Raw genomic sequence first — 21692 nt, 5'->3', positions numbered from 1 at the left:
TTTTAAATGCACTTGATTGAAAGACAGCTTGAAAAGAATTAACCTTCTGAATTATTCATGTGCTTTTGACACATCTCCTTTAAGTGCCTTAACGGGAGGTCACAGCTTGAGCAGGGGGACAGAACTAAGGATACAACACTATCTTTAGCCTCACAGCCTATAACTTTATTCCCAGCTGACAGCAGTGGATGTTTTTATGGAATAAAGCTTCCTGTGGGACTATACCAGCTACAGGAAAACTTTCATGGGGAGAGTTTCCCTAAGAGAGACACACAGAGGGAGGTCTCTTGGTGGGCAGATTGCAGACTTGGGAGGTCATAGAGTTTGGTTGGTTTGTTGTTCTCCTAAGCAGAAAGAGTCAGAACATCCCAGAAGAGTTTCAGAAATACTTTTCTCTCTTTATTTCATTAAAAGAAGTCAGAAGTCTTGGGTTTGCTCCAGCCTGCAACAGAGGATGTTTGTGTGACCTCAGCACCTTCTCCAGAGCAGGAAAACAAGTTTCCTGTTCCATTTTAGTCTTCCCAGAACTGATCATTCTGGGGTGGGGACACAGGGATTGAGTTTAATAAATATTGGGGTTTTTCTATTCTAAATTGCTTGTTGGAAACTGATTTATATATATATATTTATTTATTTTTTCCTGCAATAAGAACAACTGAGATATGGCTTTGCTGAGCACAGGAAAGTGTTTCAGGAGGCATTGAGCAAGCAGCTGGATTGCACTGGAGTGGATCTGCCTCCCAGACTCTCTCATCTGAGGAGGAAATGTCCTTCAGAAAGCTCCACGCACACCCCTGGCACAGCTGTCTGCAGTGGTTATAAGTTGGGCTATGACCTTTCTTTGTTCCTTCCCTTCCACAGGGAGGAAGGGAAGTGTCCTTCCCCTGTCCTCTCTGTAGCACTGGAAAGCACCAACCCGGGAGTGGCAAATAGCTTAAATTTTCTGACACCCCCGACCGAGTGTGCAGATCAGATTCTAGGCTGGTGTGCCCCAAGGAAACAGCCCATCCATCATCCTCCAGACCCACATGGCACATCTGCTGTTTAATTTTCATCTGTTCCTTCTCTTCCTCTACTTTTGACTCTTATTGATTTTTGTAACGTTTAGTTAATATTTCAGTATATTAGTTTGTGTGACATTTTACAGTCCGTGTGGTTAAATCACAACAGGCCTCTTGAAATGACTGGGCATGTAAGTCAAATAATTAACTTTCAAGGGGGAAACTGGCAGAAAAACAACACAGAAGCTTTCAACCCTGTGGAAGTAATCACTTTTGTGCCTGAAGAACAAGGCTTTTTGGTTGTAATTTTCTCTAAGTTACTGATGTGCAGAGGTATTCTCAAAAATACCTACTAGGTGTCTGCATATTTAGCTCTCTACGTGGCTGAAAATTCATCTTTAATATATTTATGTCCTGGCAAGGGAGCCAGACACTGTGGTGGTTTATGGACATAGGGACTCCTTACTTTGCATCAATGAGTTTCCCTCTGGGCTTTCACCAGCTGCCCTCCCCTGGCAGAGCAGCCTTTGGTCACTTTGTCATTCTAGTGGGAGGAAGGGGCGAGTAGGAACTGGGGAAGATTTGAATTACACGTTTGGTGCAACAGAGACAATCCTGCAGGATGGCTAAGGTCACCTGTTTGGGGGTTTTGTGTTGTGAGTGAGCAGTTACTAATGTTTTAGATGTGTGGGGCAGATCATAGAATCACAGAATGTCTTGGGTTGGAAGGGACCTCTAAAGGCCATCTTGTCCCACCCCCCTACAATAAGCAGGGACATCTCCAACTCGAACAGGTTGCTCAGAGCCCCATCAAGCCTGACCCTGAATGTCTCCAGGGGCCTCCCTGGGGATGGGGCCTCCACTACCTCTCTGGGCAACCTGTTCCATGATCCACCACCCTCATATGAAATATATTTTTTCCTAATGTCCAACCTAAATGTTCTCTTTTCTATCTTAAAACCATCACCCTTTGTCCTGTCTTTACATGCCCTTATGAACAGCTCTTCCCCAGCCTTCTTGTAGACCCCTTCAAGGTATTGGAAGGTGCTATAATGTCCCCCTGGAGCCTTCTCTTCTCCAGGCTCAACAACCCCAGCTCCCTCAGCCTGGCTTCACAAGAGAGCTGCTCCAGACCTTGGATCTTCTTCGTGGCCTCCTCTGGACACACTGTCCAGCAGGTCCACATCCTTCCTGTGTTGGGGGCTCCAGAGCTAGACAAAAGATGTCATCTGCAACGCTCTTTCAGCCTTCATTGCAGATGATTGTGGGGTATAAACATGGGATATGCCTGTTCCTTCAGCTGAGGAAGCATTTGTTTTAAGGCCAAGACTGCTACACATTGTATTGAAGATGATCTTTCTCACTTAGAAGAACTGGGCTGCTGCTGCTCGGGACATGGATCTGGCAGAAGTAACACATAAAGCTTATTATACTGTAGCTCTGTACACACGTACATTTAATTATGTATATATGTAAATTTAAGTATGTAATTTTAATATATACATTATAAATTATATATATTATATTATATATATTTAAATTATATATGTAAATTTAATTATGTATAAATATCTGAAGGAGGGGAAGTTCCATTTCAAATGTTAAGATTCAGCTGAGAACAGTTGGTGTTTTCTCCCTTTTGCCAATAGATGGCAATATCTTATAGGCAAATTACAAACCCCAACTTCTAAAACGTTTTTTTTTTCCTGGAGGCTTTCTGAGACATGAATCGATCTGCACAGATACTCAGTGCAGGCACACCGAGCCAACAGGTATTTAAAATCACCTTGGGTTTTTTTGCTTCTTTTTTTTCTGTGTGTGCCTGGGAACACTGGGAAGGTGTTGCAGGGAAAGCTGAACAAAGAGCTCTCTGCAGGATGGAACATTACACAGGGATTTTCAGCAGAAGAATTGCCACATAATTCTTTCTTACATGAGATGATAAAAACCTGCCTGTAATATAATCACTGAAAATATTCTAGAACTTGTAAGGGCATTGCAATAATGCCAGTATTTAAAAATGAGAGGCAGTAGTGATGTGAGAAAAGAAATAAAATTATGGCTGGGGAAGGAAAGGAGTTGAACAGAGGCAGAGGTTTGTTTCAGTTCTTATCTTATCTGATAAAATGAGCCTTTCCCAGGTTTTAAAGGTCCTTGGCTGGGTACTAAATGAGCAATTTCTGAATGGTTGGATGTGCTGAATGGGATGAAGGTGACGTGAGTGGAAAGTATTTCTGCTTCTCTTATTTTCAGGCGCTGCCTTTGCTGGTCCTTTAGCTTTGCCCCAGCATCACTGTGTGGTTGGGTTTTGCTTGTGGGCTTCAGAGGAAAATGGGACAAGAGCTTTTCACCCCCTGTGACACTTCCATGTCACTGGGAACTTGCTAGAGGATGCACAGCTGCTTCTCTGCACCTATGGAGCATCTGGAGCTGCACAGGCTTATTGGGGCAGACACTGAGTTGCACAGGAGAACTGAGCCTTTTGTGAGTGAAAATGCTCTTTTCTGTCATACTTTGGGTTCTTAGAAAAGACATAAACAGCAGCCTGGTAAATTAGAGGGCAAAAACATTCAAAGAACAAAACTAACTTTTCCAGAGGATTATGTCAATTAATTTTAGACTCTCTGCATTATACCAGCATTATTTTTTTATTTTAAATGGGGGGAAAAAAAATAAAAATCACAATGAGTTGGAATGGAGATCATGTTCAGCTAAAGAGTCAGGAGAAATCTTGTTTTTTGGAGGAAAAATAGTAATGAGATTAAAGTAACCCAGACTTTCCCTTTCTTTAGGAATTAACACCAATGCACACTATTTTTTTTTAATTTTTAGTAAGATCACTTGTATTAGTTGCAGCTGTTTGGGTTTCACAGGATCTATCTTTGCTGCTGTTTAAGAGGCTTCTGTAATTGGAAAGGTTTAAAAATGTTACTGCTTTTAAGTTTAAGTGTGTGATCGTGAAAATACAAATTGAACTTAAAAAGCCACAGTCAGCTAAAGAAATCTATTTTTAACACCTGTTTTTTGCTTCTGTATAAAATTTGCCCAATTTAAAGTGTTTTTTATAAACTGCCTGCCCTGAAAAGAAGATAAAATCTATTGTCTGAAGAGCAAGGCTCTGCTCTTTTAACTCTGCAAGCTGTCACCAGAACCAGAGATTACAGAGCTGGAATTCAGCTGGCAGGTTTGCTAATGGTGCCTAACATGAAATACAGGGAAAGGAGGTTCTCAGCTGTAGTGACACACTGGCTTTACAGAGCTCACAGCTAGAGGTATTCTGGCAGTTTTTGACAGGTCTGGGCTTTTTGGAGAAGACTCATTAAAAAAAAAAAATAATTAAATTAAACTGGCTTATTGTTCAAAGCCACTTTAAAATGATCACGACAGTTTGGGCCTGGAAAACTGAGGTGGATCTAGAGCCTGGTGATGCTTCAGATATGTTAGTATCCTACTGTTGGTAATAATAATAAAAAATACTAATTTCATAAAATACCACACATGAGAGATAATGAAGCCAAACATGGTTTTTGAACTCCCAAACTGACAATTTTTTTAAAAAATATTTTACATGTTCAGTTAAAAACATATCATAGTTGGAAAGTGAGGCAGGATTGTAGGACACAATATGTGTCACCTTGTGTGTCAACTTCTTCAGCTGCATGAACTTCAGGCCCGTTGGGGAAGGTGGAGAGGAGAGAGAAAGAGGAGATGTGTGTTGAGGCTGCAGATAATAAAACAAATGTTGCAGAATGATCTCCTGGAAGGTTGAGAGACAAATGTCAGAGAAGAGATGGGAAACATTCCAGCCAGGAACTTAACTGTTCTTCAAGACTGAGCCTTGCAAGGTGCCCTGACTCCAATGAGCAAATTACTTAAACTCACTCTCCGTGGGAATACTTACATGCTTAATCTTAAGCAGGATTAAATACTGGGCTGAGTTAGATAATGTAGAAGTGAATGGAATTGCTCTCAAAGCCTAAATCAATCATGACACATAGTATTTATGTGATTCCTGTAGCAAAAATGCTCTGCACCAGTGGATGTCACTGTGTGCACCCAGGCAGAGAAGCTTAATGATGCTGCAGGTGAATCTTTGCAGAGGTAAAAAAAAAAAGATCCCTTTGTGATTCAAACTGGTGCTCTCTTGCCATGCACTGAAGTATGGGAGCAGAGTGCTTTTGAGAGTCTAAAAAGCCCCCCATACAACATCCAACACCCCACCTCCACTCCCAAATAGTTTAGCTTGATTTTTTTTTTCCATGTGGTTCAACATCCAAGTTATCTGCTTCCAGTTTTCCTGTCTATCTACGACATGAACATGCAAGATCAAAAGAACCCATGTGCAGCTAAAGCCAGTGCTAAGTATCTCTGTGTTCACAGTTCCTGATTGTGTTGTTACAAGCAGGCAAGTTAATAAATTGGGAAATCCCTGAAGCACCATTAGTACCCAGCACAGAAATTTTATTTATGTAGATTAATAGCACTCCTGTAACGTGTTAAGTCTGTTAGAGTGAAATCTGTGGGGCTCCAGTACTTGTGATGGGAGCATTTCCAAAGCAGAAGTAGCAGTTTATGCAAATAGGTCCCGAACTCACCAGTTTTACCTCCCTTATTATTGATATCTGTCTTCATTGAAGCTGTGCTGAGTGCACTTCATTAAGGCTGACAAGCCAAAGGCTGCTCCTTCTCCCTGGGAATTGTCATCTCCTTTACAATGCAAAACCCATTAAATGAGCCTTTTACAGTAAGTCAACTCTCTGTTTCTCTCCCCCGGTGGGGAGCATTTTTTTCTTTGTTTTACACCAGAAATCCTGCTTAAAGAGCCCCGGAAAGGCTCCTTACAATGACAAACGTTGCACTTCTGCTCTTCCTTAGAGAAATGTGTTTATTCCCCAGGGTTCTAACTACATTACATTAATCACGACCTTGTAGTTAAACCCTGTTTGAAAAACTGTACCTATACTTTTTGAAATGTCCCTTGCAAAGAAATGGAACCTGAAAAGGGTTGATTTTTTTTCCTGCAATGTGTTACAAAGCATCTGTTACACGTTACCTGTTATCTGTCCAAGCTAAAACAAAGATCTCTGTAAGCAATGCACTGGCTTGAGCAGCTGGATAAGGGAGATTTTGGTCACAGTTTTGATGTTTGTACAAGCTTTGCTCGAGCACTTTCTTACAGGTGTCTTGCAAGTTCACTTGTTGCGTGATCACATGTGAGAGCAGGACTTCTTTGGAAGGACAGATCCATATCATGGCTGCAGGAAAGGATTTCCTTCGAGCTGATGTTAAGAAATAAATCCTGATGTAGATGTTTAATACAAACCCATTTTTGTCTTGTACATGCCAGGCCCCTCCCTGCCTTACAAAATCCATGCTCAGTCTTGCTTTGTCCTTGTTCTTCTCTTCTCTGCTCTACATACATGGCAGTTTCTCTGTGTCATGACACATCAGCTGCAGTTGGAATAAGGTATTTGAGTTTGATTTTTTTAAACAACAGTTCTTATAAATACATGCCAAAATATACAACAGCTGCTTCTTCTTGACTTTCTGCACAAGCCCTGGAGGCAAGATCTTGCTGTAATTTCTTAGGCTGAGCACATCAGAAACACTGTGAAACACTGCAAAGAGTGAGTTGGTGCTTTTCATAGAAGAGCAGAATACACTGAGTTGGAGGGGACCCATCAGGATCATCCAGTATCTGAAATTTTGTCTTAATCTCTGATGTGCTTTTAAAAGATCACCACAGCATTATTCAGTCTGTGATTTATGGCCTGCAGTCAGAGAGATCAGCTCAGATACCTGTTGTGCCAGGTGAGCACAGGGGCTGCAGTCCCCACACTAGCAGCTGGGGAGATGCTGCTCCACTCTTCCTGTCCTTCATTCAGGCAGGAATAACCAGTCCCAAGGATTTATGTGGCTTCTCAGATTACAGTGAAGCAAAATGACATTTAGGATTAGGTCCCTTTGAGATCACAGGCCTTAATCAACCTGCAATTCAAGACAATCTGTGACACAGGTTGCATGTTCAAATGCTATCCAGCATTTCAGTAGGACTAGTGAGATCCATCAGTGAATAGGTAAATCAAGTGTGATTAAGTCCTGTGAATTGTTTATTAATTTTCCAATACTGGTTTTACTGGGATAGAGCTAGCTGTCCCCATAGCAGCCCATGCAGTTATGCACCAATGTTAGATCTTTGACATCTGCTCTGGTTTTTGGATGGTATGAACAGGCAGTTGTGAGAACCTCTATTCAGGAAAGATCTTCAACATGAACATGAAAATATGAATGCATTTTAGCAATCTCCTGCATTACAGAATCACAGAATTGTCACAGTTGAAAAAGACCTGTAAGATGACTGAGTCCAGCTGTCTGCCCAGGGAAAAATCCCAAACAACCAAATAAAAAATATAATTAAAAATCCCCACACAAAACCATAATCACACCCCCCCAAAACAAAGACCACAACAGCTGAAACACAGACAAACATTTCTTTAGGTCCTATTCAGAAGACTGTGCAAAAAAAGGCACATTTCTTGGTGGGAGGTAGGAGTCACTTCAATTGCTGTCTGCAGGTCTGTTATCTCTTTGAAACTGGAGTGTCAGACAGAGGCCATTGCCATAAGGCAAAACAACTCAGCCAGGCTGCACTCTAGATTCATATTTGATCCTGAATCTTGGGCAAGGCACAGCACTAACTGCACTGTTGCTCCTGTAGGACTAAAAAATTCCTCAAATTATATTATCACCTAATATCTGGCACCAGAGAATGTGATTATCCCCTCCTGCAAACACTTTAGACCTTATCAAGGAGTATGTCTAATCCACTGGCTTTGGAAGTGCATATTACAAGCTGTGATCTCTGAATGCAGTCTAATCCAAAGAATTTGAATGTAAAGAGGCTGGAAGCCTGAAAGAAAAACAGTTAAACATAATAAGGTTTCATTGCAGATTCCCTGTCCCTGTTCAGAGCTTGTCCATCATGCCCTGTCAGACACAGGCCAATATTTAATGGGTTTGCTCAGTCCTTTACCTTCTCTTCCATGATACCTCAAAAAGCTTCCATTTATCTCAGTAAACTGAAGTCTTATATACAAAAGCTCAGTCACTTAAACATTACAGAAAGAAATTGCTCACCTTACTGCTGGAATGTCCCTGCCTTGCCTGTAAGTTTACTCCTCCTCAAAGAAACCAGGACTGAGCTGCTGCACTTCTGAGCAGCAGGTATTTATTAGTGAGAACATTCCCTGAAGTGATGAAACTCTCAGACACATTCAGAATTTAATTCCAGTGTCACTGTTTTCTTCCTAAGCAAGCTTGGAGAGACTAAAGATGGAAAGTTTTCCACAAGTCTAGGGTTTTAGCTAAACAAATGCCAGAAACCTCCTTTAAGCACTTCCCCCCCCATTTTGTTTCCCTCTTGCATTTGATATTCTGGTTGAGTTTGGAGACACTGCAGAGTCAGAGCACTCTGAGCACAACAGATCAAAGGCACCAGAGCTCTGACATAAGGTTAGTTTTGTTCAAGTCTTTTGTGAAGCTCCAGGTCATCCTGGGCAGTCTTGAGCTGCTTCCCAAGTGCAAAAGAACCAAACCTCTCAACCCCTTTCTCCCAGAGGTACCAATCATTACCAATTTTTAATTGAGGAGAGCAATAAAGAAAAGAAGGTTTTAGATGAATTGATAAATTCTGTGGCAAAATTGAGAAACAAGTGACTGATTCATGGATTTACATCCTTCCAAGAGCAAACTCCTTTTCTTTCCCTCTGATGTTGCCATGTGATGAAGCTATTGCAGCACTTTTCCTTAGGAACCTGTGTGACAGCTGCACATTTCAGGAAGAGGGACAAGTAAAGAAACAAAAAAGCATGCAAACAGAAGGGAAAAACAATGCAATATTTATATGTTGTTTTGTGGGCAATATAACTAGTGGAGCTTATTTCTCCAAGGATTTCTGGTGTGTCCTCACTGCACTGCCTCTAGTTTCATAGAATCATAGAATCATTAAGGTTGGAAGGGACCTTAAAGATCACCAAGTTCCAACCTCCTGCCATGAGCAGGGAACCACTAGACCAGGTTGCACAAAACCTCATCCAACCTGGCCTTAAAAACCTCCAGGGATGGGGCATCAACAACCTCCCTGGGCAATAAATTCCAGTTCCTCACCACCCTTAGAGTGAAGAATTTCTTCCTCATGTCTCACCTAAATCTCCCCTCTCTCAGTTTAAAACCATCACCCCTTGTCCTGTCACTGCCCTCTCTGGTGAAAAGCCCCTCCCCAGCTTTCCTGGGGCCCCTTCAGGCACTGGAAGCTGCTCTAAGGTCTCCCTGGAGCCTTCTCTTCTCCAGGCTGAACACCCCAACTCAGCCTGGCTCCAGAGCTGCTCCAGCCCTTGGATCATCTTTGTGGCCTCCTCTGGACTCTCTCCAACAGGTCTATATCTTTCTTGTGCTGAGGGCACCAGAGCTGGACACAGTATTCCAGCTGGGGTCTCACCAGAGCAGAGAAGAGGGCCAGAATCCACCCATCCCCACAGTGACCTTTCTTGCTTTGATCTTCCCGTGGAAACAGGACAGCTTGGGATGCAGCCAAGGGAGCTGGAAGCCACTTGCCACCATGCTGGAAGGACACAGCTGAAGTTCTATAACTTTTTAATCAGAAGGAGCATTCTTGAGGTCCCAGAGCTGCTGATTTTCACAATGCTTATAACCATTCACTCTCTTTTCTGTATTTAGCACTCTGCTAAATTTCATTGACACTGGCCATGAGGTTGCAAAGTTTATATAGGATGATGGGAATGAATGGGTAAGGAGGAAGTGTAGCTGAAAGGCCTATTGTCAGTAAGAATTCATGCTAAAAAGCAAAATATTTTTCATACATAAAGCAGATGAAACTTAATCAGTTTTTAGAACAGATTAATAGACCTGTAACAGTAATTTCAACATCCTCCCTCCTAGGCACATGCTCAGAGAATCACAAAATATTTCCAAATGAATATGATCTGTTTTACTGTTATTCCATTTGCTGCAGGATTATCTGAAGACTCAATCACTCTTACAAAAGAACAGCAACATCTGGAAAATCTCAATAAGTAGTTAAAGAGAAAGTAATGGATTCAGAGAACTGAATATCTGCTTCTCACCTACTACTCAGCTGGTGCTGGGTGGGAAAGCCTCTGATTTCAGTTCTTGTTTGGCTTGGTCTCCTTTCCACTGCATTCCCAATTCCATATCCCATATCTTTTCAGCTAAACTAAAAAACATAACAGAAAATTATGCAGTACATCCCCCAGAGCCTGTGCAGTGCAGACACTGGGAACTAAAATCTTTGTGCATGTCCTTCCAGGGGCAAAACAGTGTGAATCAATTTGGGTACAATTATTTTTTCTGTTATTTTTAACATCTAGATGTGTCTGCCTGAGGAATGTGTTGCTTCTTTCAGGGACAAAAATATTATTTAGCTGACCCAGCTGAAGTCTCTTAGATCAATTAATTCAAATGTGTCTGCAGTCTGGTACTTGAAACATCTTTAAGGATAAATTAAATTAAATTCACTTTCCACTGGAAGAAACTGAGTTGCAAAAGAGTCTGCTCCCTGTTTTTGTTGGTTTGTTGATGCCTCAGAAAGAGCTCCAATTTTAGCTTGTTCTTTATTCCTCACGTACTGTTTTCCTTTCCTCTGGACAAAAAAAAAATACAACACAACCCACAACTTCTTTTGCCTTAAAATAAAATGAATTACTATTAATAACAAAAAGATAAAGCTAAAACCCAACCCTTCAGCCTCTCCAATTCTTTCTTCTTCTCCAGTTGCCTCCTCTGCCACAGATCTGCTCTGATGTCTCACAGTAAGTGCAACAGAGGGTGAATCACAGGCTTGAAGCTGTGCACAGAGATCACCACAATGGGTCAAGGTTTATCTAAGGAAGTATACTTCAATCACAAGTCAATATTATTTTTACACAAATAGTCAAGATTCAAGCTTTTACACAAAAAAACCCACCCAAATATATCCCTGCTGGTTTGGCTTAATGACTGGAAAGAATTTCAAACTAGTTGTACAAATTTGCACTTGCAAGTTGGCTGCCTCAGTCATGCACTGAAGAACAAGTAGGTAAGAGTTATTCTGTGCTGGCACGAGCCATAAAGGTAATACAGGACCTTCTCTCAGCAGCTTAAATGAACCTGCTTGTCAGGGTCACAGTCCCTGTGTCTACAAAAGTGATGCTTTGAGCCCCAGGAGTTTCTAGCAGCACCGATGACACCACAGAAGGGGATGATGAGAGGTCAGTTCCAGGTAGCTCCTTCTGCTAAGAGCTGACCCATTGCTGCCACTGATGTACCTGGCAGCAGGGTGAGAGCTGTTCTGAGACCCAAGGGTTGCTGCTGTAGGTTGATCCTGGTGGGCAGCTCAGGCACACCCAGCAACTTGCTGCTCCCCCCACACTAGGATGGGGGAGAGAACTGGAAGCGTAAGAGGGAGAAAACTCATGTGCTGAGATAAAGACAGTTGAACAGGGAATGCACATCCATGTGGTGTCTCCATTTACCACTGGGTCTGGCAAGGGTGCAATTCATCTGATTACATGTAGACATCTGCACTTCAACTAATCAAGTTCTTTTTCTGGCCAGGTAAAATCACAGGTCCTGTTAGTGCACAGCTGTTCACAAAATGCCTGTTTCTCTCCATTGACTGTGATGGGAACTCAGGGTGAGTAGCTGACAGGCAGGCAACTACTCACTAGGTCACTGTGTTTGCTGAAGTGGACCTCACACACAAAGACTCTTGAGAGTGAAGAGGTGTTTTCCCTGTCTCTCAGTGCCCCTCACAATTGAAAAGCACATCAGTGCTGGGGCTGTGTGCTCACCCTGGCAGTTCAGCCCCTCACAGCTGCTCACTTGTGCTCCTCAGGGAGCCAGGGAAGAGGAGCAGGAGCATGGAAGGGAGAAAACTCATGTGTTGAGATAAAGACAGTTGAACAGGGAAAGCAAAAGCTACGGGCAAGGAAAGCAAAGCAAGGAATCCATTCCCTGCTTCCCAGTGGCAGGCAGGTGTCCAGCCAGCTGCAGGAGAGCAGGGCTCCAGCACACGTCCCAGTGCCTTGGGAAGGCAAACACCACCACTCCAAACCTCCCCTCTTCCTCCTTCTTCCCTCAACTCTTATTGCTGAGCAGGATCTCATGCAGTGTGGAATATCCCTCTGGGCAGCTGGGGTCAGCTGTCCCAGCTGTGTCCCCTCCCAACCTCTTGTGCACCCCCAGCCTACTCACTGGTGAGGTGAGGAGCAGAGAAGGCCTTGGTGCTGTGTAAACACTGCTGAGCAGAAACTAAAACATTCCTGGGTTGTTTTAGCATCCTATGAGCTACTATGAAGAAAAGTAACTCTATCCAAGGCAAAACTGGTACAGGTTTGTTGACCAAAGACACAACTAATGACAGAGGTTATGGAAATAATTTGGAGGAGTTTACTGGAATAAATTAAAAATCCATTTTTGTTCACTTCATTTTTCACTTTAGTAACTGTTGTTCAGAGTTTATCTATACAGGCTTCAAGGCTGAAGTTCTGTAGCTCCAAGCAATGCAGATGGTGGAAGAAAACTACTGACATGAAGGAGAGTCACCCCACTGAAACAAAACAGAGACAGACTGATCAGGCCCATCTGCTCCCATGAAGTTACAGAGGAAAAGTTATGACTAAGAGTAACTATTAAAGCATTCAGTAGACCAGGAGGAAAATCTCCCAGGATGCTGGACAGTTGGGAATTGTATTTATTGCTCCCTGGGCACACACTGGCTCATATTCAGCTGCTTGTCAATTAGAACCCTCAGGTCTTTTTCTGCCAGACACTTTGCAGCCACACTTCCTCAAACCTGGAGCATTGCCTGGGGTTGCTGTGGCCCAAGTGCAGGACCCAGCACTTGGTCTTGTTGAAGCCCAGACCATTAATATTACCAGACCAGCTGGATTGAACTCCATTGACCACCACTCTTTGGGCCCTACTGTCCAGCCAGTGCTTGATCCAACAAATCATGTGCTCATCCAGGCCATGAGCAGCCAGGTTATTGATGAGAGTTCTATGGGGAACCATGTCAAATGCTTTTTGGAAGTCCAGATAGACAATATCATCCACAGCCTTTCCCTCATCCAATAGCTGGGTCACCAGGTTATAAAAGGAGATCAGGTTCATCAGGCAGGATCTGCCTTTCATAAACCCCTGCTGACTGGCCCTGACCCCCTGGTTATCCTCTATAGGTCTTCTAATAACACTCAAGATGATCTGCTCCATGACCTGCCCTGGTACCAAGGTGAGACTGACAGGTCTATAGTCTCCTGGATCCTCCTTTCTGCCTCTCTTATAGATGGGTGTAACATTTGCTGCCTTCCAGTCCACTGGCACCTCCCCAGTTAGCCAGGACTGCAGGTAAATAAGATCTGTCAGAATGTTTTGTTGTCTAGCTGCAAACAGGAGAAAATTAATATAATCTGCATCACAATACTTTGATCTTGCTGGAATGACCTTCTACCTCACTGCCATAGCAAAGATGACATAAAGTATATGCCCAGTGCTTCTGTTTTCTGGTCATCAAAGTACTCTTGCATGGTTACTGCTGTGTGAGAAATGTTACCCACTTTAATAGGTGCTTTTAAAAGGGTTGCTGCATGCATAATACAAAAAATAAAAACAGCCTGTAAACTTACCAAGCAAAACAAATCTTTTTGGTCTGATGACTTGACAGACCTTTAAATGGCTCAAGATGAGCACTACCTAGATGAGAGAATGTGAGGGTCTTTCTCTTCTCCATAGAACTGTGTGGTTTCACTGGAATTTTCCTGGGCCACTTTGATAAAATAAGGCTTTTTGAAGAGTTTAATATTCTTTTTCAAAAATATAAGATGCACTGGTAGTTGCTCCTAACACCCTCATCTCTCACAACATATTTGTATGTTTGACTCTCAACTGGCCCTCTCTTTCTCCTCATCAAGGTCAAAGAAGTTAAGTATTCTTTATTAAGACTATAATAATGAACAAGTAGCATCCTTAGGGTATGCATGGAATAGAAGAGGTAAAATACTAGGAGAAAATAATTTCTTACCTGTTATTAGTAAAATACTGTGTTAGTTATGAAAACAGCTGCCAAGTGACTATATTTGGTTTGTTTGTTTTTTCTCTACCATGCAGAAGACTAACCTAAGAATCCATTAAGAATGTAATGTGCACTGATCTATCTTAAATAAACAAGATGTGTTCTGAAAGCATGAAAGGGAAAGTCTTTATTCTAGATAAAATCAAATTAAGTTCAAGTATCATAATTGAAGCTGTTTGTGCCTCAAGAAAAGATTAAGCTATAAAATAACTAAATTGAAAGGAAAGCAAACTGTTTGAAGGGCAGAGAAGGTCACCAAAAAGAACAGCAAACAAAATCAGAAAGATGAAAATAGACTAACAGCTTGAGCAAGTAACTAGTTTATTTGATTTAGTGTAGAAAAGCAAGGCAATAAAGTAAGGACTGAAACATCTGAAAAAACGATTGTGCCCAGAAAAGATAATATACCATCCAAAATGAACCAGAATAAAGGATTTAGGGATTATTACAAAAAGACTGTATAATCTTCAGCAGAGAACTCCAATAAACTTCCCAGGTATGTGACAAATACTGCATGCCAGAGAGATTAAGTGCCTAAAATGTAAAAAGGTAAAATACTCAGAGAACATCACAATTAACTGGAGTTTTAAGACCCATCCCTCTCCCCCCCCATATATATATATATTTAATCAGAACTTGAGAAATTAATTCTTATGCTCTGTACAATTTCAATGTCACATTGCAGAATGATTGGGTACTACAAGATGTCCTTTAAGCATGAAATTACGTCTCTATTAGCCTTATAATGTGAGAGATAAGAAAAAACAAAAAACCCAAAACAAACCCATAACATGTTTTTATAAATAGTTATGTGATCAAAAAGGTACCTTAGGACAAGATTAGCATTAAGAACATCTAGAAGAACTTAAAAAATTAGTGTTTAATGAGTTTCTCAGTGTTTGCAAAGCACAATCTTTAAAAGTCTGATCCTAAGCTGGTCCTAAAGCTTTCACCAAAAGGAGCCCTGGTTTTTGTCTGAGGCAGCTACACGGGGATTATTTACAGAGTGAAAGGAGATGAGAGCACAGGGCTCTGCAGCTTTGCTGGTGGTTAGTGTCTTTGCACCTTGATTTGGTGGCAGACAGGAAAGGAGCAACTGAATGGTGCCTGTTTCTCCTTGTGTGGGACAGTTCCAGGACCTGTAGCTGTGGGGTCTCTCAGCAGTAAAGGAGATAAAGGGTTTGAAGGACCCCAGGCTGCCAAGACTTTTGTGAAGCTCCCTAGCCAGAAAAATGCTAGAGCCATCTTTGAAAACATTTCTGACAGAGATCTGTGTCTACTTGGAAGTCACAAAGAGCAGCAGGCTCTGTGAGGGCCCCTGTTCCATTCAGGTCCTGTAACAGCAGCAAAGGAAAGTTGCCACGTCTCTCTTGGTAAGACCCTTCTAAGTAAAGAGAACTGTTTAATGAATTGTTTAACCTTGCTGCTAAATTGCAGCCTGTGACCTGAGCAGAAAATTAAGCCCCAGTCTGAAACACTTGGCTGTTGTGCAAAGGGAGGTTGTTGGACCATGAGTGTGGCTGGTCTGAATTCCCTGGACTCACTGTGGTTGTGTATTGGACACAAATCCCAGCACAACTCCAGGGTGAACACTCTGGATGCTTTATAAAGCACCTTTGTCAGGAATTAGCTGCTCTCCCTGAAGGCTTTTTGCTGGTGAGATAAATCTAAATGCCTGAAAGGATCCTATGAAAAACTCGGGACCAAAATTCAGCTGCTGTGCAAACTCAGACACTGTATGGATTCAGGGGCTGGTGGAACTGGGAGTTTCTGGCATGCAGTTCTTTGAAAAGTGCATCCCTGCATATCCTTTAAAACTGCTTTCAAAGCCCAAGAAAAATCTCTGAGACTTGCCCACAGCTGGCTGGCTCCTGCACTGCTCAGATGATGTTAGATTTTGAGCAGGGCAGGAGTTCCTCCTTTCCTGCAGGCTCCTGCCTGCTACACAGAGTGCTCAGCCCATTCTAGGGGACTGTGCTTATTCACAACGAAGTGTTTCTCTCTCCTGCAGTCTGCTCTCTCATTTCACACCATCTGGGAGTTTTCATTCACCTGTGCTGCACAGTGCTTAAGTAGCACAGAGGCAGAACATTCAAACTGAGCTAAAAAAGTTCTTTCGTCTCAAATGTATCAAATCTTACCCTCCAGAATGTTCTACTTGGCTATTACATTTTGCTAAGACAAGCAGATCTGCTCAGAAAACATCCACCAATTGCATTTTCGTGTTCAGAGCTGCTTTTGCTTTATGCCTTCTCTGTGAACCGTGGTGGATATAAGGCATTTGGACGACTCTGGTGGAACTACAGCCACAAGATGGAGAATTGGTACTTTCTGGAATAATTGCACCATTTCAGAAACAATAATTGCTGACACTGTAGTTAACTGAGTGCTAACCAAAGCAGCCTCCCCCCTCTGCTGCAGCTCTGTAGCATGTCTCCATCAACTCTTTTTTCTCTCAACAGTGTCCCCACACACATTAGCAAGATGGATGCTCTTAACTTGACAGAAAAATCTTTTGTGGTTGTAAACCAGGAAAATTTGTTTGAAGTCAATGACCCTGCATTTACAGAGACCAGATGGGATACAATGCTATTATTTGAAGGAGCTGAATCTTGTGAGGCAGATAAAGGAAGCTGTGTCTGTGTAACTCTGCACATGAACACTATTTGAGAACATATTTTTTCCCAACGTTTCCTACTTTTGCTTATCACACTCAATGACAAATGTCTGGAATCTCCTGAGTAAATGCAGTGAGCAAATTGCTTTCCACAAAGCGATAGTTAATAAAGCTCAGCAATTATGAAGCTTGAAAGGAGACAGGCAGGTCATACCACAGAAAGGTTGAAATTGGAAGGGACCTCTGGAGTTCATCTTGTCCAACTCCCCTGCTCAAGGAGGACCACCTACGTCTGGTTGCCCAGGACCATATCCAGATGGCTTTTGAATATGTCTAAGAAAGGAGGCTCCTCGACACCTCTGGGCAATCTGTTCCAGTTTTAAGACACCCTCACAGTAAAAACGTGTTTTCCCATGTTCAGCTGGAGCCTCTTGTGTTCACTCCTAGTGTGGCCTCAGCAGTGCTGAGGGGAAGGGTCACCTCCCTTGCCTCGCTGGCAATCCTTTGCCCAGTGCAGCCTGGCATGCCACTTGCCCATTTTGCCACAAGGTCTCATTGCTGGCTTATATCCACCTTGTTGTCCACCAGGACCTCCTGGGCCCTTTCTGACCAGCTGCTTTTCAGGAGGGTGTCCCCCAGCATGAAATGGTGCATGAAGTTATTCATGTCCAGGTGCAAGACTTTGCGCTTCCCTTTGTGGAATTTCATCAGGTTCCCATGTCTCCAGCCTGTCAAGATCCCTTGATGTGGCCTGCATCAGAAAACATGATTCTATGACAGTGGCCTCAGAGTGACATCAGCCAGGTTCCTCAGCACTTCTGGATGCACCCCAGCAGGGCCCATGGACATGCATATGTCCAGAATAGTGAAGTATTCCCTGACCTGATCCTCTTCAACCAAGGGTAAGTGTTCCCTGTTCCAGCCTTTATCTCTGGTCTCTGGATCCTGGTATTCCAGGATATATAAAGCTAGTCTTGCTAGTGGCAAATGAGGCAAACACAGCACCCAGCTCTGTGTCCTGTGTATCAGGTGGTGTCTCTATAATCCTTCAAGTTTCCCTGTCCTTGCTTCTACCCCTTCCATGATTCCTTCCTGTGTTTGGGTTTTGCCAGAGCTCCTTGTTCATCCATACAGGCTTCCTGGCATTTTTGCTTGTTTTCCTGCTCATTGGGATGGACAGTTCCTGAGCTTGAAGGAAGTGACCCTTGGATATCAACCAGCTTTCTTGGGCCCCTTTCCTCTAGGGCCTTATCCCACAGGACTCTTTCAAGTGGATGTCCAAAGAAGCCAAAGTCTGCTCTCCAGAAGCCAAGCACTGTGCTCTTGCTTTTTGCCCTGCTGTCTCCTCTCAGGATCCTGATGCCAACAGCCAGTTACCATCCACACTGTTGAGCAACTCATATTCTTCATGGACACAATTTATGTCACAAAACTCACAGTTTTTCAAACTGGGACACATCACATGTTCTAAGATGAAATATTTATTGACTTTTACAGAGTGAAACTCTTTTTACCAGTAACCTGCAAAAAATGAAACCAACCCAAACTCCATGAGAAAGTATCTGCATTAATAACAGGAGCATTAGGCATCCAGTGACTCTCAGAGTCACCCTTTCTTTGGCACTTGTGTGACAGCAGGCATGCTGGTTACAGAGGGGTAGATAGAAGGGTGCTTGTAACATCCTGCAGAAACCACTGTGTCCCCTCTGACACAAATTTAATTTGTTAATGGAATGGTCTTTATACATTTCACACATTTCCTCAGGGTTATATTAATAATTATTGAAAAATAAAAATAAAAAATATGTTTTTCTTTAGACATCTCTGAGTTAAACTGTTTCTTTTCCAATTATTTGTCAAAACTTGTTCCTATCTAGAATCTACTTTTGCTTTTGTCCCATGATGTCTCATGGTGGGAGCTGGAGTAGATGACCTTCAAAGATCCTTTCCAACCTAAAGTATTCTGTGATTCTATGTCAAGATTGCATCATTGCCTGCTTATAACCAGTTTCCCCTGTAAAAGAGAAATTGTCTGGTCTTCCAATTTAAATTGATTTTATTCTGGTTGACCCCTCAATAGACTTGTATCCAGATTCTTATTTTCTTCCCTACTAATACAGAGATAAATATAAATCTATTTGCCTATACGGATACAGGCACATTCACAGAATGCAGACTAATTATGTCAGACCCAACAGTCAGTTACACTCTGTGACAAGTGAAGATTGAACAGAGGATGTAAAGGAAACAAAATATCCACTTAACTTGTTCCAATTACCTAAATGCAGAAGGTCTACAGTATGATTTTCAGTCCTGCATAATTGAATTACCAAGCACTTTGTTTCCCTTAATCTCAGTCCAAGAGGTCAATCAAAACTTCATTCCAATTACAGGGAGTTTGTGGATATTGACAGTTTGTAAACAGTTTGAGTTTGAATAATTGATAGAGAAGGATGTATTTGACTTGGTTTTCATGCAGGTTTCATACCTCTTCTTGCAGGGGATTCCTGTGTAGACATTGGAGGGAGAAGAAGATGGTTAGACAACTGTTAGAGTTAAATACAGGGACAAGCTGTTGGCAATCAGGTGTATTTTTCTAAATCAAATAATATATTTCCTAAAGCTACTACATAGTCAGGTACATTGTCTCACTTTACAGTCACATCTTTCTTCAGAATGAAGCAGAAAAAATGGTTATTTACCTGCAATAAAATACCCAGATGTCCATGAATAACCTGGTTTTACATTAGCACCAGATGGGAAGATGAAACAACAGTGAAACCTGGACTGCAGGGATGTCAACCCTTATGCTTCTATGTGATGAGACTTTTTTTCATTTCATTCAATTGATGTTATTAATGTGGTAACATGTTTATGCATTATTGTTATAGTGCATAAATATATAAAATATCATCTGTACATTATTTTATTTAAGGATTTTTAGATAATGATATAAAATGATTATCATACAAACTGCATTTGATAATATTACAAAGTGATAAAATGATTACACACTATTGCTGGTTATGCTGGTTTAGTGTGGTTGCATTTGGATTTAAGGTAAGGAAACACTGCTTATATCTTGCTTAATTTGCTTCTACCTTAGGGATATAACAGGGCTGTACTTAGGCTACACGAAATTAAACAGCAGAAAATGGAAGAAAGAGGGGGAAAATGTGTGCACCAGGAGTGTGTGTGCAAGACCTAACTGTGATGGTAGCATGGACTGTGCTGGGAATGAGAGGGGTGGCTTTATGGGGTGCAGTTCAGGGCTTCTGTATGGTTATGAAGATGAGGCATCACCACCATGAAGGTGGTAATCAAGAGAGACAGGGATGCCTTGGAGAGAGCCCAGCAGAGGCTACAGAGATGATGAAGGGACTGGAACATCTGCCTGATGAGGAAAGGCTGAGAGACCTGGGGCTCTATGGTCTCAACAAGAGAAGACTGGGAGGGCATCTTATGAATGTCTAGAAATATCTGCAGGGTGAGTGTCAAGAATGGGTCAGTCCCTTTTCAGTGGTGCCTGTGACAGGACAAGGGGCAATGGATTCAAACTGGAGCCCAGGAAGGGGGGTTGGACTCAATGATCTTCAGAGGTCCCTTCCGACCCCCACCCCTCTGTGATTCTAAGGGAACTAACTTCTCCATTCTGTCTGACCTCCAGTGCTGCTCTAATCTCTTCCCAGCTGTAGCTTCTAAAGAACAGTTCATAACTCACCATTTGCATTACATTACATTTTAATCTTTTATATATTACAGTCAATAACTTGGAGACAAAGGGGATTTATCTATTTCACCTTGATTTCCTACTTCTGTACAGAGTCAGCAGTAGCTGAGCACTTTGTATTTGCAAAGAGTAATTCTACTGGCACCACTTCCTTTTTAATTCCAGTGAGTGTGCCCCTTTTGATATTATTTCTTCACTTCTATGTCAGGACAACAGCAGTAAATACAGGGATTCTGCAAAAAAGGGAGGAATATTATTGTCAGAATTCCAAAGGCCCTTTGTACAGCTGTGTCTTGATCACTGATCATTATAAGAATAATAAATGCATCGACCACAAAGAAGAGAGTTCCTGCTCAATCCAAGGGCAGGGCCTGGATTGTAAATGGATGCAAGACAAGCAAATATAGTAGAAATCTCTTGTTAAGAGTATTTTACTTGGGCTTTGGCTTAATATCCATTCAGCAGTGCAGGGTGGAAAAAATAACATCTACTTTATTTTTTAATGTAGCAGGGATGGATCAGAGTGGCCTTGATGGTGAGTGAATTAACTGCAGAACAAGATCTGCAGGATATAACCTTCCCTCTCCTTCCCAAGGCCGAGGGGAGAAATGGCAGAGTAGTTATAGCACGAAGTTTCCAGGGTTGGTCTGAGGCACGAGCGATTTGGGAATGTGCAAAAGGCTTCAGAATCTCTGTGGATTCACCTGTACAACTTAAACAACATTTGGAGGACTTTTTTTACATATAAAAATTTCATAGCAACATTTTTCGTTTTAACAATTCGTTCTTCCAAACTAATTGACAACCAAAGTTCTGTTCTCATTTCCCTGAAGTTTTGTAACAACATGTGAGGAGACCAAAGAAGATAGGAAATCTTTTGTATATAATACAGTCATGAGGACCTTTTTATATCATTAGAGCTTTAAAAGTCCAGGATAATTATTAAAACAGAATGGCAGGAGAACTCATTTTCTGACATGTGCTTGCATTTCTCTGCCCATTTCCAGAACAGCTCAGTTATCTTCTGGCAAACATTACACCAGTGCCCATGGTTTTAAAGTCCTGTCTCTTTGTTCCTGCCCATCCCACATTCCTTTAGCCCAAAGGACAAAGAAAACCCTGCTCTGCTATTATTGGGCAAAATATTTGCAGAAAATTTTTACTTCTGTGATGATTTTGAGATTTGAATCCAGCAGG

This window comes from Chaetura pelagica, unplaced genomic scaffold, assembly GCF_000747805.2.
Source record: "Chaetura pelagica isolate M959 unplaced genomic scaffold, ChaPel_1.0 scaffold237, whole genome shotgun sequence".
Taxonomy (NCBI): domain Eukaryota; kingdom Metazoa; phylum Chordata; class Aves; order Apodiformes; family Apodidae; genus Chaetura; species Chaetura pelagica.
This window is presented reverse-complemented; position numbering follows the sequence as displayed.